The sequence below is a fragment of the Ursus americanus genome, chromosome 1 (assembly GCF_024610735.1).
Source record: "Ursus americanus isolate L20-20 chromosome 1, mUrsAme1.1.p, whole genome shotgun sequence".
Classification (NCBI taxonomy): domain Eukaryota; kingdom Metazoa; phylum Chordata; class Mammalia; order Carnivora; family Ursidae; genus Ursus; species Ursus americanus.
Genome location: NC_142127.1, coordinates 18,889,219 through 18,907,462, shown reverse-complemented (window position 1 = coordinate 18,907,462; position 18,244 = coordinate 18,889,219). Strand labels below are relative to the sequence as shown.

General features: G+C 42.6%; 1 long non-coding RNA gene across 2 annotated transcripts in view; it reads right to left on the bottom strand.

The window, feature by feature from the left end:
- Positions 1–18,244, bottom strand: part of LOC123782553 (uncharacterized) — a 138,026-nt gene that overhangs the window by 14,227 nt on the left and 105,555 nt on the right. For both annotated transcript variants that reach the window (XR_015725292.1, XR_006777013.2), the window contains one exon: positions 4,318–4,414. This is a non-coding gene — a long non-coding RNA (uncharacterized LOC123782553). The remainder of the gene's footprint in view (positions 1–4,317; positions 4,415–18,244) is intronic.

Here is an 18,244-nt window from a genome sequence, read left to right as displayed (position 1 = left end):
CTGTGAGCAGCTAGCTTAGGACCCTTTAAACCTCCCCCATCCCCACCCAGCATGGTCTGGCCACAGCGGTCCTGTCACTACCCTGAGCACACGGGCACCTCCATTCGGCCGGCCTGGCCTTCTCCTGGACTTGCAGCCCCGAAAAAATCCTGGCTTTGTCACTTGCAGATTCCAGTACCAGACGTGACCTCTCTAAAGCCTCGGTCTTCTCGGCTGTGCCATGGGGAAAAGATTTACTAGCCAGAATTATTCTGATGATAAAGAGGAAATGGTTGCGAAGTCCTTCATTCCGTGCCTGGCACACAGCGAGCACACAATAATCTTCCCTCCTCTGTCCTCTGGATCTCTTAGTACCCCTGACTCTTCCAGACTGCCAGCTCACACCCTTCCCCAGGACCTCACGGTGTTGGGTTAGCAATTACGTCTCATTTCATCAGGATCCGTTTTTCCAACCTAATAACAGGGTCAATTCTTTAAGCCAGAGATGGCTGATTATTTCATAAACACATAGCGTGTATGTACCAATCTCAGCTCTACATCTTTACAGTGACTTGTTAAGTCCTCATAACAACCCTATGAGGCCATCAGTATGATTCCTGTTTTAAAGATGAGGAAACTGAGGCACAGAGCGATTCGTAACTGCAAAGGTGGCAGCTCGTCAGCTGCTGTGCTGACATTTAAACTCATGAGAGCTGGCTCCAGCAGCCGTGCTCTTCTCCCCCAGACCCCCTGCTCTTGGGACTTCCGTGGCCACAGCTCCTACCACAGGGAACGACCTCAACAAATACCTCTCAACGGAAAGATGATTTAGTCAACAAGTGTCACTTTGAACATGAGGAAACTGGAAAACGAGGTTACATGGATGATCCCAGGTCAAAAGGACAACTGGGAAGTTGATTATGGCCCAAAGTGTCACATCCCCAGTGGCTTGCTCTTTTGACCACGTCTTCTGAGGGAAGAGTTACACACTGATGGAAGGACAGAAAGAGAAGACATTCGATCCCACACCTGGGCCAGGTGAGGGCCACACTTCTCTCACCCCATGACCCCACCCACCATGTCCCAAAAGGGGTCTTCACACTACGTCAGCTATTCCTACTTCCCCACTCTCATTTTCAGGGGTTCTTGGTGCTGCACATGTGCAAGAGAACCAGCTGAACTCGAGGCCAGGCCAACGAGACAGAGGCCCAGCTGGACGCCTCACAGGCTACTGCTTGGGGCAAATTTGCACCAACTTCAAACACGTATCTCTCTTCCTGGAGGTTTTCCAAACCAAATTCTGTTTTGGGCGTGCTGTGGAATTTTCTTTCAGGAATCATTTTATAATGTTTCGCCACTCAGTTTTTAAAAACTCAAGAGAATAAATCCCTAGTTTTAACCATTTATAGTCTATCGATATGTTACCTTGTGCTGCCGAGGAAACTCACTGCTGTTTTGCAACCTGGGCACGGTCTTAGGACTCAGGGACCTGGGTGCAAATCTCAGCCCCTGAACTTGGTAGCTGTGGGGTACTGGGCCTTGTGCCTCACTTTCCTCATAATTAAAAGGGTAATAAACATAGAATCTACCTCATAGATAGGCTTGTTTTGAGGATTAAATGAGTTATGTGTATATATATATATATATATTTCTGTGTGTACACAGATGTGTATTTATACATACAGACACATATATACATATTGCATACATACTACATATATACCCATAGATATAACTGTACCCATATAGTGAATAACTATGTGACTAGGTATAGTCATACACTATATATACAGGCGTAGTATGTATATACATACATACATATACAAACATATATATACAACATATATATACAAACATATATATATGTAGATAATTTTTGGTTGAATTGTGTTCCCCCAAAATTCGTACATTGACATCCTAACCCCCAGGACCTCAGAATGTGACCCTATTGGGAGAATGGGTTTTTACAGAGGTAAGCAAGTTAAAATGGAGTCATTAGGATGGGCTCTACTCCGGTATGACTTCTAAGAAGCAGAAATTGGACACAAGCCATGTACAGACATGTGAAGACACAGGGAGAAGACGGCCATCTACCAGCCAAGGAGAGAAGCCTGGAGGAGGAGGAACAGATTCTCCTCCACAGCCCTCAGAAGGAACCAGCCCTGTCGACACCTTTCAGACTGCTAGCCTCCAAACTGTGAGAAAATAAGTTTCTGTTGTTAAACCACCCAAATTTGTGGCACTTCATTATAGTAGTCCTAGAAAACTAGTATGTGTCTGTTTCTGTGTGTGTGTGTGTGTGTGTGTGTGTGTGTGTGTGTACAGAGAGGCACCACCGCTCAAAAAGTACCCAGTACAAGTCAGTAGTAGAACTTAAACAATTACCTATTAATAGTAGTAAATGTTATTAATCAGAAAGTGTGTGATTTTACACTACACTTTTTAAAAAAGCAGACCTGTGAGGGACGCTTGGGTGGCTCAACCGGTTAAGCATCTACCTTTGGCTCAGGTCATAATCTGAGGGTCCTGGGATCGAGTCCAGCATCGGGTTCTTTGCTCAGAGGGGAACCTGCTTCTCCCTCTGCCCCTCCCCCTCTCCCTCCCCCTTGCTTGTGCTTGCTCTCTGTCTTTCTCTCTCCCAAATAGATAAATAAAAACAAAAAATAAACATGCAGACCGGTGGAATACAAAACAGCACACGCGGAAATCTAGGGCGGCTGCAGTCTGCATGTATTCCACGGAAACGCCAGGCTGGCCCGGCTCATCTCAGATCTAGACCCAGCCGTAAGAGCGGCACCAACCAGTAATAATGGAGTCTCTCTAGAGCTTGTTGGAAGTCCTGTGTTTTTCCCTGGCCGTAATAAGTCAAACGTGAGCCTGTATCGCCGCTGATGTAATGTTGAAACAAACACTTCCAACTGCTCTTCTTTCCAGCTTCCAAATGAGTTTAACGAAAATGTATGTTACACAAAGGCAAGCTACCAAAAATGTTACATTTTATAGCTAATTATCTGCAAATTCACCCCAGTATTGTGCAACCGAATCACAGTGGGACTGATTGAGATTTGGGGAACTGAGGCTCACATAAGCTTGTGACTGCCATCCATAACCCCTTACGGCATATTTCGTGTTAACCAAAACAGTCCCATTTCCCCTCGCTGTTTATAAGTAAATTATAAACTTGAACTGATGTAATATAGATTTGTCCTAGTACAAATTCCTGATTCATATCTGCGTCATGAATTAGAAAACAACAGAACAGTATGGTTGAAAAAGAGGGGGACCGTGATGGTTAATGGTAGCCCCCTTGACCAGGGCCACAAGGTGCCCAGATACTCGGTCGAACATATTTCTGGGTGTGGCTGCGAGGGTGTTCCTAAACCAGATTTGCACTCAGATCATTAGACTGAGGAACACAGAGCCCCGTTCCCCGTGTGGATGAGCCTCACCCCATCTACTGGAGGCCTGGAGAGAACAAAAAGGCTGAGTAAAGGAGAATCCCCTCTCTCCCTGTCTGCCTGTCCTTGAACTTGCAGACTGCCTTCTCCTGCCTTCAAACTTGGACTGGAACTCACACCCTCAGTTCTCCTGGTTCTCCGGCCTGACTCAAACCCCACTACACCACCAGCTCTTCCGGGGCTCGAACTTCCTACCTGCAGGCCTGGGGCTTGTCAGCCTCCATAATAACATGAGCCAACGCCTTATTATAAACGTGACAGAAGTAGAGAGATGGGGCAGGGAGAGGGAGGACAGAGGGAGGGGTAGAGAGGCAGAGAGAGGGGGAGGGAGGCAGGGGGGAGGTTCTGTTTCTCCGGAGAACCCCGACTGCTCACAGAGGAGCTGTTCTGTTGCTGGTTAATATTCCCTCTACCACGCTCTTTGGCAAAAACTGCTCTATTCAAATGAGCTTTGCCTCCTGTAAGCATCACTGCTGCATTCCTTTCCGATGCGGGAGAATGGTGGCCCGGAAGCTCAGACACAGGGCTCTGTTGAACCACAGCAACAGCCCTGACCCCCACAGCTGATGTCTCTGCCGCCTCTTCACTCTTAGCGCACATTATAGTTACCAAACTGGTTTAGTCATCTCATTGCACACACGAAGTTCTCTTTGGAAAAGTGTAAGTATAGTCAATAACTAATTTTTTGGCTAACGTACAAATCCAAATTTCATTTGAGTTTACCATGATATGATAATGGTCAGGTGTTTTCCATGAAAGAAACAACTGAACAACATTTGGCTGTTCTTTCCCCCTCTTTCCTCCATTCCACTGATAGGCATCCCCCTCTAGACTACAACCGAATAACGTAATAAAGTATGATCTGAAAATGTTGCATCACCTGACAGTTTCTGAAGCATCACCATGTTCTCTATAATTATTTTTAACTGTAGGCTCCACAGGCAGATATATTGGCTTATCTCTTGCTGCCCAGGTTCCTGAAAGACAAAACATAGCAATTACTGTTAAAGGAAAGAATTATAAAAAATCATGCATCTTTAATGAAAGCCACAGGAATAGAAGTATTATTATCTAGCTCGGCTGGTTCCCAGTTTGAGCCTATCCTGCCAGTAATTGTGGGGGCAGTGGAGAAGGTCCTGCACCAGGGAGTCAGGATCCCAGGGTTCAGGATCCTGGGGTTCCGGTCCTCTCCCTGCATTTAAGCAACTAGATGACCTTGGGCAAGTCGATTATTGTTTGCAGATCTGAGTCATCTGTAGAACTGGGGCTCTGGGATATATCATAATTAAGGTGTGTTAGCATAAGGCTTACGGTGTGGGTCCTGGACCAGCCAAGGTGACCTTGGATGAGTTACTTAACTCCTTGCTTCTGTTCCTTATCTGTGAAATGGAAATAATAACACACTTCCCTCATAGACTCTTTATAAGATATAATCAAATTAATACATGTAAAGGGCTCAGAATGGTACCTTGCCCAGAGCAAAGCCTTCTTGAAATGTCAGCTATTATGATTATCTCCAAAGTGCCTTATCATTTGAAAATTATTCAAATTTACTCTGATACCTCCCCCAAAGTTCTTAGTATTCTGGGATCTCATCATTGGGATAGAAAGTGAACACGGAAAGAAAATGTGGAAATTGAAGAGTCATATAATTCTCTCTTTACATTCATATTAGTAGAAGGTTAAAAGTAACAGAAATTTCACAAGTAACCAACACTGATATAATAGGCTATATATAAAATGAGCAATTTCACATGGTAAATGCCTTAAAAGAAGAGGGAAGAAGATGGAAAAATTGTCTTTGAGAGAAGGTCACGTTCACTGAGCACCCAGTACCTGCTGGATATTCTACAACCTCATCCCATCAAACCCTCCACCATCACTATGAAGCCATCGGCACTGTCCCCATTTTACAGACGAGGAAACCAAGGCTCAAGGAGGCTAATTACAGTTCCTAAAGCATATGGAGGAGGCTCGGATGCCACCCAGGCCTGACTGCAAGATGCTACTTCTTCCATACCAGAAGGCCGGCTCCCGAACACAGGCATTCCCTACTCAGGGTGGTGGTGGTTAGGGAGAAGTAGATTTTTATAAAATAAACTTTAAGTGCACTGGAAAAATATTCTCTTTAAAAGACCCCTTCCATAAGTTTTTATATGAAGCAAAAAATAAAATCTCCAAAATACTGCCTCATTTCCAAATGTCTTAATACTAGTAACAGGAAAGAACAGTTATTAAGTTAAGGATTGAGGGGGAAGAGATCATTGGAATGCAGTGAGAAAGAATTCAAAATCAATGGGGATAAAATGTACTTCATAGGGCATGTAGTCAATGGTACCGTAAGAGTGTTATGTGGTAACACACAGTAGGTACACTTGTGATGAGCACAGCACAATGTACAGACTTGCAGAATCACTACGTTGTACACCTGAAACTAACGTAACCTTTGCCAACAATACTTCAGCTAAAAAAAAAAAAAAAAAAAAAAGGAAATCAGATTACCTAAGTTTTAGGCCTACTTTTGACACTTAAAAGCAGAATACAGTCACTGTCTCAGATTTGAATAAAGACAACTGCATGGTCTTCCTCATAATCTATGAGGTTGGAGCAAAAGATGAGAAAGACTCCAATTTCTGCAATGACCATTCTAATTATTTGGTATTATGTTCAGAAAGAGAGTGTTTCTTACGTGTCCGGCAAGTTTGAACACTCAGCTACAATCTGAAATAGCACATCTACAAATTTTTTCCTGAACCCTCCCATCACCAGGTACAACTGGGAATTCACATCTGCTCCCAGATTTGGGTCTCGCGGTTCCACAAGCATCTACGAGACTGGATTGCAGGGATGTGTCCTGAAATGAGGTGGTAAGACCCAGGAAGCAGAGACCATCCCCTTCATTAATCTTCGCATCTCTTACACCCGGTACTGTGGTGTACTGAGTAAATGTTTGTTGAATGAGTGAATAAATCTTGGAATTCCATTTAGCTGTGCCTGGGTATAGAGTCAGCTACACAATTTATGGGGCCTGGAGCAAAATGCAAATTCGGGGCCCTTCGTTCAAAAAGTAGAGGGAAAAAAGTGATGTTAAAGGATTCAAATATAAAGCTTTGTCCTTTGTGCTGTGGTCCCTCCTTCTGCTTGTCATGGTGCCTTTTATTTGCTATTCCATGTTATTCTAAATCAAGAAAAACTAACTATTGAAATTATTAGCAAGAATCTTGTTCATCTTTCTATTGTATAAAGCTAGCTTTAAACACAGCTATAAATGACTTCCTTGGTCATATGGCCATGAAGTCAGCCCACCCCGAGTACAGTTCCAACAAATTAAGGAATAAAGGACAAAATTCAGTTCTCTCCTGGCATGAGCTTATACAACAGTAGCAAGCAAAATCAAGAAAGTCTGCCTGTGATGGGCAGAGGGCATTGTGGAGTAGCTTTATTCAACTTGTAACAACACTGAGAAAATCGTCCGTTTAACTGATTGCAAGCCAGATTTCTTCCCATGGAGATGAAGTCCTTCGTAGTACATAAAATGCTCAAGTAAGTAAAGTTTCTATGTTCTTGGAAAAAAGAGAAGGAGAATAGAGAAAATACGCTATTGATATAAAGAATTATGGATGGAGAAAATTGCTGGGTTTTATTTACTCACATTCCAGTCTACCTTCATGCATGCAAGAGGCTGGCAAAATATTATATCATAATTATGGACTCCCCTAGCAGCTTGAGCATCAATGGTTCCTATTGTTCCAAGGTTTGCACCAGCCCATGAGCTCCCAGATTGCATCACGCAGAAAAAGAGCAGGCGCTAATTGCACTGCATATTTATACTTCCCCCCACGCCGCCATTACCCGCATAATTCCCTGTGGGTTCTAATTAGCTCAATCAGGGCTGAAGGGGAATAAAATTTTAAGCAATTTCAAATAAATATGGGGTTTGCTACCACCACAAAATTTGGCAAAATGCTCACCTTACCCAAAACACTTTATCTCCCATTTCTGAAGAAACTGGAGAGCTTTTTTGTTGTGCTCAGATTTAATCAACGATAATGGCTCTTAAATAATATCAATCCTGGGTGGTTTGCATTTTAGTACTTTCCTGGAATTGGAACCAGAAAAGAAAATCCATCTTGAATATCATTTTTGTTGGGTTCTTATGTGATAGCTGTGAAGATAACATCCAATAACTGTCCCGGGGTCCCTTCCCTCTCCTGTTTTATAATCTGCACTGCCCACAATCCTTATCTTTTAATCCTGTCAAACTGTAATGAATGGTGCTTTGGAAAGGGATTTTCTTGAAGGGTCGGTCGTGCTCTGAGAAAAGGAGCTTAATTAATCCAGGTACCAATCAGCTTGATTCAATGTTTAGAGAAATATTCTTTTTTTTTTTTCCTTGCAAAAGCACCTAAAACTTCTCTTAACATAACCAAGTGCAGTGTAAGAGTCTCTCCTTTTCCCTATCACCTCATTATTAATTCATCTGGCTTTAGAATCTCAGTTCTAATCAGGGAGCCGGCTCCTGCGGCTGCACTTATAATCAGCTCGATGCCAAAACGGCCTCATGCAATCACCCTCCTCAAATCCACGGAGGACTCTTGATGAAGAAAAGCATTCAGAAGGCAACATATACACAGAGACCCAGTTCGCAGTGTCCGATGGCTGGACCTGAGGGGCTCATACCCCCTGTCTTCTAACCATCCAATCTCGATCTTGGGGCAGGTCAGGCCAAGCAGGGAGAGGGAGCCCCAAAGAGACTTCCAGACAGGATCTGAGGAGGCAACCCAGAGCCAAGCCTGGCCACCCAAGGACTGAATGCAGTCCTCCAAAACATTTTGTTTTTTCCCACCTTCCTGGGCCTGTCCTGATACGTAGTCTTTTACAAGTCACAAACATTTAAATGGAAGTATTCACGCAGAACTCCAGAAACAGGAGGCTTGTGTTCTGACCTATTAAAATTGGTAAATGCTAAGTTGAGGCAGCCATCTTTCCACAGGACAAAGGCTCCTTGTTCTCTGTCACTCCTCGCCCACCAGGCTGGTTCATTCTTTGACCTGTCTAGCTCCTACAGATAATTGAATTTGTTCCCCTGAATCCAAAACTCATGGTCCTCCCCATGGGCATTTGCTCCAAGTATCTCCAGATGGTGGCTGATCTGAACCAAAATGCTACAGGGGCGATCAGCCCAGTGAGAGAGAAAAATATATAAAGCTAAAGCTTCACTCAAATGATTTTATTTCTAGAAACTGAAATAGGGGAATGATTAGGCATCCTCATGCCTCATTCAATACATATTTACTGGATGCCTACCATGTGCCCGGTATAGTTTGAGGAGCTGGAGAAGCAATGGAAACAAGACTAGACCCCTCCCCTTACAAAGCTTCCCTTCTCTTGTGGGACAGGCAATAACTAGAAAAATAAATACGTATCACCTTCAGTAAACAGTAAGTGCTGAGAGACTAAATATACAAACAGCTGACGGCCAGGCTATACATAAAAATAGAATTCTGACCTGCAACCTGCAGCAACCTGCCCAGGAAACCAGCCCAGGAAGCCAGCCTGCTATAAGTCAGACTGGTAGGAAGTCAGACCACAATCTCTAGCAACAGTTCAGGAATCCAAACAATAATCCCTGTAACAACTGGCAAGGACTTTATTAGTAACTGGCAGCTTCCCTACCTTTTACACTTGCTTCCAAATTAGGACCAATCAGAAAAAGGCAAATATAAACCCCTGACCAATCACATGGGAGGCCCTACTTCTGCTTAACCCACCTACAGCCTCCCCAGGACATTAGCCTCCAGTCAAGCCATACCTGAGGCTTCCCTTTTTCCACTATGAAGCTTTCCACGCCTCTGCCTGCCAAATGCAAAGGATGGTGGCTGACTTTCTTGTAGCAAGCTCTGAATAAGTGGCCTTGGCTTGTTCTCATTTGGGTGGTCTTAATTTATGTCCATAGGGCTTTGAAGCAAAATAAAGCAGATTAATGGGACAGAGTAATGAGCAGATGGGGAGACTGGGAAGGAGATGACACTGGAGCCACGTTCCCAGAAGACAGAAGGAGGCAGGAGGGAGGCATGTGGCTCTGGTAGAAAAGCATTCCAAGCAGAGGGAACAGCAACACAAGGCCAGTGGAGAAAAAAGGCTGGTGCGTTCCAGAATCAACAAGCAGAATGAAGGAGGGAAAGAGAGTTAGGGGAGCAAATCAGAGAGGCGGCTGCCAACCACAGGCCCAACTGTATGTGGCTCGCCGGTCCTGGGCAGGACGCTGACTTTCATACTCAGTGGGATAGAAAGGCCGTGTAAGGGGCGCCTGGGTGGCTCAGTCGTTAAGCATCTGCCTTCGGCTCAGGGCGTAGTCCCTGAGTTCTGGGATCGAGCCCCACGTCAGGCTCTTCCGCTGGGAGCCTGCTTCTTCCTCTCCCACTCCCCCTGCTTGTGTTCCCTCTCTCGCTGGCTGTCTCTATCTCTGTCAAATAAATAAAATCTTTTAAAAAAAAAGAAAGGCCGTGTAAGGTTCTGAGCAGGACAGTAACATGCCCGAGCTCTGCACTCAGCCTGCTGTGTGGAGAGGCAGCAGAGTGCAATGGTTCACAGGACAGAGGATGGCCACTGGGCCTTGCCGGGGGCAAAGGAGGTGGTGAGAGGCCACCAGGTTTGGAATATGAATATTGCTAGGGTGTTGAATGTGACGGGATAAGGAAAGTAGGGAGTCAAAGATGGCTCCTATTCTCTGTTCCTCCTATTTTCTAGCCAAAATGATTAACTCCTCTTGCCTCCCTACCCCACACGCCTACCACCACCCTCTCCAAAGTCACTTGCCTCGCACTACAAATAGATACACACTCATGTGGCCAACAGTGGGTGAGGCGAAGCATGTGGCCCACAAGTTCCTCAGGAGGGAACAATAGGAGTCATAACAGCCACGCCAGGGTGTTCTTTGTGAGGGAAGTCCAGAGGGCCCCTTATCTAAAATACTCCCCCCATGTCAGGAAACCTCCGGGGCTTCCAGAGTACCTTCCTCCAGAAGCCCCAAAGCTCTTCTCTCTGCTTCTCAGTGAGCTTCACCACCCTTTCCTGGTGGTGCCAGTACCTAATGACCAATGTTGCCGGTGCCCACACCCTCCAGCCCTCTCCCATGTCTGTACAAGGCAGCCTGATTCCCAGCCACCTCTCCAGACTAGAGGAGCCTGGGAATGAAGGCCTCCCTGCAACCAGCCTCCCTACCCAGCCCACCAGCCAGCCTCACACAGTAGCCCCGCGCCCGTGTCTGACAGGTGTGGGGGTTACACACTCCAGCTTTCTCACCCCTTAGCCAGGTAGTTTTGAAGTGTGTGTTGTACGCCATTTTCCAAAGTAGGCAGCTGATAGCGCCCTTCCTGTGTTGCCCCACCCTCACCTAACGCTGCGCTTCCCGACCAACAGCTTGCCTCGGAATCCTTGGCTCAAAGGTCTGGTTCCGGGGAACCTAAACTGAGACCATGTTCTATTGTCTGAACGTGTGTGCCCCCTCTCCCAAATTCATATGTTAAAATCCTAACCCCCAAAGGGATGGTATTAGGACCTAGGGACTTTGCCAGGTGATTAAGTGATAAGGGTGGTCCTTCGTGAATGGGATTAATGCCCTCATGCAAGAAACCCCACAGGGCTCCCTAGGCCTTCAACCATGTAAGGATGTAAGTCCTCAGTCTACAGCCTGCAAGATGATCTTACCAGAACCCAACCCTGCTGGCACCGTGACCTTGGACTTCTAGCCTCCAGAAATGTAAGCAATAAATTTCTGTTATTTATAAGCCACTCAGTTCTATGGTATTTTGTTACGGCAACCTGAATGGACTAAGGCACTGCCTATGACAGATGTTGGGTTTTTTAATTCTTAGATAGCAACCATGGAATGAAAAAAAAATTGGCTTTAGATTATGGTATAAAATTACCACTGTCTACAAAAAGGGATGGGACTCCTTGGAGGAAAAGCTAATTCCAGAGCGGGGACGGGGAAAGTACAAGACAATCTAGGAACATCTTATTGTACCAAAAAGTGAGGAAGTACTCAAAGAACGATGAGAACATGTTAAAAGGACACAGGAGGCAGCTTGAAAGGGTTCCCACTGGTTAAACTTGGGACAACTGAACATCAAAATAAATAAAAACATTAATGAACTATATAAGCCATTGAATAAAATAAGAATCCATGAGTCTATGCAGATAATAGATAAACAAACATAAAAAAAGGGGAAATCTCTTCCTTTCCATAAAATGCTGACTAATAAATACAGAAGGAATGACAGAATTCGTAAAACTCCATCTTAAACCATCATAGCAGAGACTGAGGCAAATAAATCCTCCTTGGATGCTACATCTAGAAAGGAAACTTTGATAAGGAATGGGGTATTTATAGTGCCTCCCCACAAGTTACTCATTAATTATAAAAGGAAAATAGTAACTATACAGTGGAGAAAGTGGAACAAAATAGAGACCATTTCCTCAAACATGCCCAGAGATTTTCACCTATTGCTTACTAGAAACGGAATAAGGACTAAGATCAGATCCCAGGGACTGTATCACATACATCTTTATGAGAACGGCTACGCTTACGTTAACAACTAGGTACATGTACCTAGGGGTAGGGTCATTCTTCACTACTCCCTTTACCCTTTCCATAAAGCCTGGGTTTTATTAGAGAACCACGTCACATCCAGGTTGAGCCCCACCTGGTCCTCCTTCAAAATCATCATCATTCAGTATTGAGACAAGGAAGGAGATTGTGAGTGACAGTGAGTGACTTAAGTCTTCACTGACGGAGCCCTAACAAAGCCAGGGACCCCACCACATTCAGCCCCTGAATGAATATGCGTGCTACCCCTTCTGTGGGGCTTACACCATCCTGTTGCATCTACCTAGTATTTAAACATCAAATTGTGGCGCAATTGTCTTTCCCTATCTCCAGCAGAGAACCCCAAAGACTGAGGGCATTTCCATTCTTTTTTTTTTAACCAATTTTTCATGTTCATCATTTAAGACCAGAAGTTTACAAATTTTTTTAACAGCATGTAGTGGGCTAAATGGTAGTCTCCAAACAGATATGTCCACATCCTAATCCCGGAACACGTGAATGTAACCTCACTGAAGAAGAGACTCTAATAAGGAGTCTTTTTAGCTATAATTAAGTTAATTAATTAAACTACATTACACTGATCTTTTATTAATGTAAACATTTTGAAATCAAGAGACTATCCCGGATTATCCCTATAAGCCCTAAATGCCATCACAAGTGTCCTTACGAAAGAGTCAGAAGGAGATCGGAAACACCTTTACAGAGAAGGTGGAGAGAAGATGAAGCCGAGAAAGAGGCTGCCACAAGCCAAGGAATGCCAAAAGCAACCAGAAACCAGAGGAGACCAGGAAGGTGTAGGGGCCAAGAGCAGGCCCCCCAAACGTGCCACTCTGTCATATCAACTGTTTTAAATTAAAGTTGCTTAACAAACACCTGGTGCAAGGACGCCCAGACACTCCTTTGTCCCTGTGAAAGCAGGAAACAAATCTCCCATATAAAAAATATCCTCCCCACACCAAAGTAAAAAGACATTCTTATCACCAGAGAGAAGGATTTTAAAGACCAGAAAGTTATAAAAGCAAACCTGGTTACTTTTTACTAATCTACTACACCTCAGTTCCCAATTCCACTTAGAATTCCTTAATAATTAAAGCTCCCGAATACCTGTTTTTCCTTATCCTATAAATTCCTCACTAATTGTCTTTTTGTCTAAAATGTATAAAAACTACCTGCTTTACTCATTTCTTTAGGTCTCAATTTCATTATTGAGCCTCCGTGTGCACGTCATAAAACTTTGTGGTTTTTTCTCCTATTAACTTGCCTCATGTACATTTGGTCCTTAGTCCAGCTGGAAGAACTTAAAGGGGAGAGGAAGAATTCTGCCTTCTCTTCAAGGGGATTCTCCCCTAGAACCTCTGGAGGAAGTGTGGTCCCACGCACACCCTGATTTCAGACCTCTGGTCTCCTGACTATAAGAAAATAAATTTCTGTTGTTGTAAGGCACCAAGTTTGGTACAATTTGTTACAGCAGCCACATGAAACTAATACAGCAAAAACATTCTTGCAAATGAAATCTTATACAGCCCCCCACTATAAAATAGACCAAAGGAGAACTGCTGTCAAGGGGGAAGCAGTGGCCTCCATCACGGGTCATCTCTCCCCTGCTACCCTCACATTGACCCAGGACACTGAAGGAAACACTCCCACTGGCCTGGGAGCACCAAAACAGTTCTGAGGAACAGAATTTTAAAAACACTCTTCAAAACATTCATCACAGTCAGTATCCTAATGTTTTAACTCCCTGGATATGCATCCCATCCTATATGTCTGCTTCTCCTCTCCCTGCTTTTTCATTTAAACAACCATTTCCTTGCATGAATGTCCTTGGAAAAGGTGACAAAAATAGGTATGTGGGTTGAGCTACAGGCTCAGTTTCTGAGCCACAGCCTCTGGAACATTCTCCTGTTAACAACAGTTTATTCTGGCTCCTGTCCCTTGTTTTAAACTTATAGTTGGTGTCCTCCTCCTCTTCCTCAGCTCCCACTTTTGATTCCACCTCTACCGCCAGGGTTTGTCTTTGGCCTATTCCAGAACCTTCCTTTTGGTTTCATTTGATGTTTTTCAATCTCAGATCCTTGATCTTGATCCTGGAGTGCAGATTCATTTTGTTCACCCTCCGAAGCTCTCCTGCCCCTCTTGGGTCACTGCTTCATACCACATATTACTTCCCTGCAAAGGCTGCAGGTGTTTCCTGCCATCTCTTCTAGCTTTTTGAAGCCAGTAGATTTATCCCTTCAAGTACCATCCAGAGTTGGTTCTATATATTTCAACGCCATTCACAGGCCGCGAATAATACCCAAGATGCAGAGGTAAAATCCCTTGCCTTGTAAAAACTGTGAGTAGGACATGGAAATGGAGCAAGAACCACAGTGCTTCTAATTCACACATTTCTTAGATGATTTCTGCCATTGACAGCAGAGCCCTCTTAGGATTCAAGCAAAACCTCTGGATAAATGGAGATGGAAAGAAAAGATAAGAGAGAGGTGAGGAGGAAAACCAGAAATTCATGTCAAATAACCAACTTTGAAATGCAGTGAGTGTACATCTTTGGTCATAACTTGAAGACCACCTGCACATTCTTCTCTGCGTTTTTATTGCTCACTTTTGGATGGCATTGACCCAGCTGCTGCCCATGCAGCCTCTCCCAACTTCTCACAAAATACAGAGGCACCTCACCTTTCATGTTCAACTTGCAAACAGTCTGTACACCCACACGTTATGTATTAGCACTCCAAACCCCTTTTCGTAAGCCAAATTCTGACTGCATTCAACAGCTGAAGACTGATCAATTCAAGCTATCACATAGTAGTGTTACCGAAGAATGAATTATTCTGTTTCAGCCCAGAACTATTTGTGTGATGATCTGCATGTTTACTTTATTTTGTCCTGTTATTTCATAAAATGAGAGAAAAACAGAAACATGAAAGTGCTGATACAAGTGATTAAGAAGTATAAGCCATGCAAATGTAATATAATTGAGAAAAAGATGAAAATGATCAACAGCCTGAAGACAATCTTTCACCCTAATCAGATTCTCATTGGACTCAGGCAGGTCAATTGTGTGTTCAATTAATTGTGAAGGAAAAGAACACAATTAAAGAACATGTACAAAATATTGGCAATAAATCATAAACGACTGTGTTCAAAAAGCCGAGGTGTAATTAGGGATCGTCAGCCTCTTTTAGCTCTCTGGGAGTGGAACTCCTACCTCCCTTATATCTAATAAGTCTATTGTCTGGCTTTCCCACATTCGGGTCTTGTACAAATTTTCAAGAATATTCTATGCATTAAAGGAGAGAACTGCCTGAACTTATGACCAAAAAAAGGGACAAAATACTGAAGTCTTAACTGATTTCAACCTAATCAATAGCTGAAAGGAACTTACTTGCACCATAAAGCAAATAAAGCTGAATTGAGAAACCTAACCACGGACTTCTCCCCAAGATAGAGACCACCTGAGCATAAACAGAATGGCAAAGACCATGAAGACAAAACTCCACAAATACGAAACAACCTCTGCACAGGGCTATTTATGGCCATAGCATCTGTAAAGGCAAAAAACTGGAAATCCAAATATCTCTCAGTAGGGAACCGGTTGAACAGCCCATAAGACACAATGGAGAACCATGCAGCCATTATAGCAAAGTTAAGATCTCCGTGAATTAATATGGAGTGATTTCCAGAAAATACTACTAAGTTACAAAATCAAAGTGGAAAATATTGTATAGTTTGATATCTTTTATATAAGAAAGGCAGAGGAATGAGTATATATACAGACAATTTGCTTATTTTTCAAAGTACGTAAAGTTAGCTAACGGTTGTCTATAGAGGGTGGTGATGATATGGAGAACAAGGGAACTTCTCAAAATATACTTTGTATGTGATTTTTACTTCTAAAGCATGTAAATATTCTACATATTTAAAAATTATATTAAGCCAAAAATAAGGCTTGTACAGAATCAGAAACAAATGAACCCAACAGCATATAAAAATGGTAACCACACAGAGAAAATCAGTATTCAAATTTCTTTGAATACAAAACTATGACTATACTTCTTTAGGGTATATATTCTAAAGGTAAAGAACAGCAGTGAATTACTAAACTTACTCAGTGGGCTTACTATGAACAATGATATTAGAATTCTAAATTTTTTTTAAAAGATTTTATTTATTTATTTGACAGAGAGAGCACAAGCAGAGGGAATGGCAGGCAAGGGAGAGGGAGAAACAGGCTCCCCGCTGAGCAGGAAGACCAATGTGGGGCTCAATCCCAGGACCCCAGGATCATGACCTGAGCTGAAGGCAGATGCTTAACCGACGGAGCCACCCAGGCACCCCTAGAATTCCAATTTTTAAAACAATTTTACAGTTACTATTTTGAGTGGGGGGATTTTTAATCTAGGAATTTTATACCCAGCCAAGTTGTGTCTCAAATATAAAGGTAAAATATGCTATCACTATTCTCCTGTGGAAAAAGGAGGCACTTAGCAATATGTTTCAAGAACCCAGAGAAGAATCACATATAAGAGATCAAGTGGTATAAAATAATTTACTCACTTTGGACCTCAAACAAGAATGTCTTTGGGTTTTATGTTTCTAGAAGGATTGCATTTCTCAGGACATAAGTTGGCCTTGAAATGCTACCCTTGACTGCTTTCTCTATCTTACCAACACCAGAAAGTATGTTTCGTGAGTCCTATTCTTTATCCCAGAGTTTGGATAAAAGCTTTCGCCATGTTTCATTGCCACTTAAAATAACCTATATTATTCTGTTCCAGCACTAGCTCCGATAATAGGTAAACTATTTACATGGTTAAGATTCTGTGCTGGGAGAATTACTAACCTAAGGTATTTTTTCTTTCTTCTTCCATAAAAGTATAGCTGCATAGTGCGACATAATAACCATTTTCATGGCCAAAGAACTCACGTAATGATTTTCTGCAACTTAATAACTCATATTGAATGACCTAAGACTCAGAGTTTTGCTTTGTTGTTAAAAGCTAAATAAAAAAAAAAAACAACTAGTCTATAGCAGATGTTATCTCTTTAATCCTTCTTTTCATCATCTTCCACCTAACAGTTACAAATGCCCCTGCATTTACTATATTTTAAACTTTGAAACAAATACATTTTTTATTTTTTTATTTAAATCCAATTAGCCAAGGTAATTGGATTTAAAAACCATCATTAGTTTTTGACATAATGTTCAATGATTTTTGACATAATGTTCAATGATTCATTATTTGAGTATAACACCCAGTCCTCATCATATCATTGTGCCCTCTTTAAGGCCCATCACCCAGTTACTGCATCCTCCCACCCACCTCCCTTTCTGCAACCCTCAGTTTGTTTCCCAGAGTCAAGAATCTCATATTGTTTGTCTCCCTCTCTGATTTCTTCCCATTCAGTGTCCTCACCCCATTGTCCTCTGCACTATTCCTTATGGTCCACATATGAGTGAAACCATATGATAATTATGTTTCTCTGATTGACTTGTTTCACTTAGCATAATACCCTCCACTAAAATCCTAGAGAAGAACACAAGCAGCAACCTCTTTGACCTTGGACAAAGCAACTTCTTGCAAGATATGTCTCTAAAGGCAAGGGAAACAAAAGCAAAAATGAACTATTGGGACTTTATCAAGATAAAAACCTTCTGCACAGCAAAGGAAATAATCAACAAAACTAAAAGGCAACCTACGGAATGGGAGAGGATATTTGCAAATGCCATTACAGATAAAGGGCTGGTATTCAAGTTCTATAAAGTACTTCTCAAACTCAACACCCAAAAAACAAATAGTCCAGTCAAGAAATGGGCAGAAGACATGAACAGACATTTTTCCAAAGAAGACATACAAGAGGCCAACAGACACATGAAAAAATGCTCCACACCACTGGCCATCAGGGAAATACAAATCAAAACCACAATGAGATACCACCTTACACCAGTCAGAATGATTAAAGAAACAAATACATTTTTAAATGCATACGATAAAATGGAGCAATGGTAAATTAATCTCTGAATGGTAAAATTCTGTGTAATTATTTTTTCTTTATACTTTTAGAGTTTTCAAGTTTTATGCAAAGCATATATATCACTTTCATATGCACAAAATAGATGTTTAAATCAGTACAATTTTGTGTATATAATATGATCATAATTATGTTTTTTTAATATACACACCAAAAAAGAAAA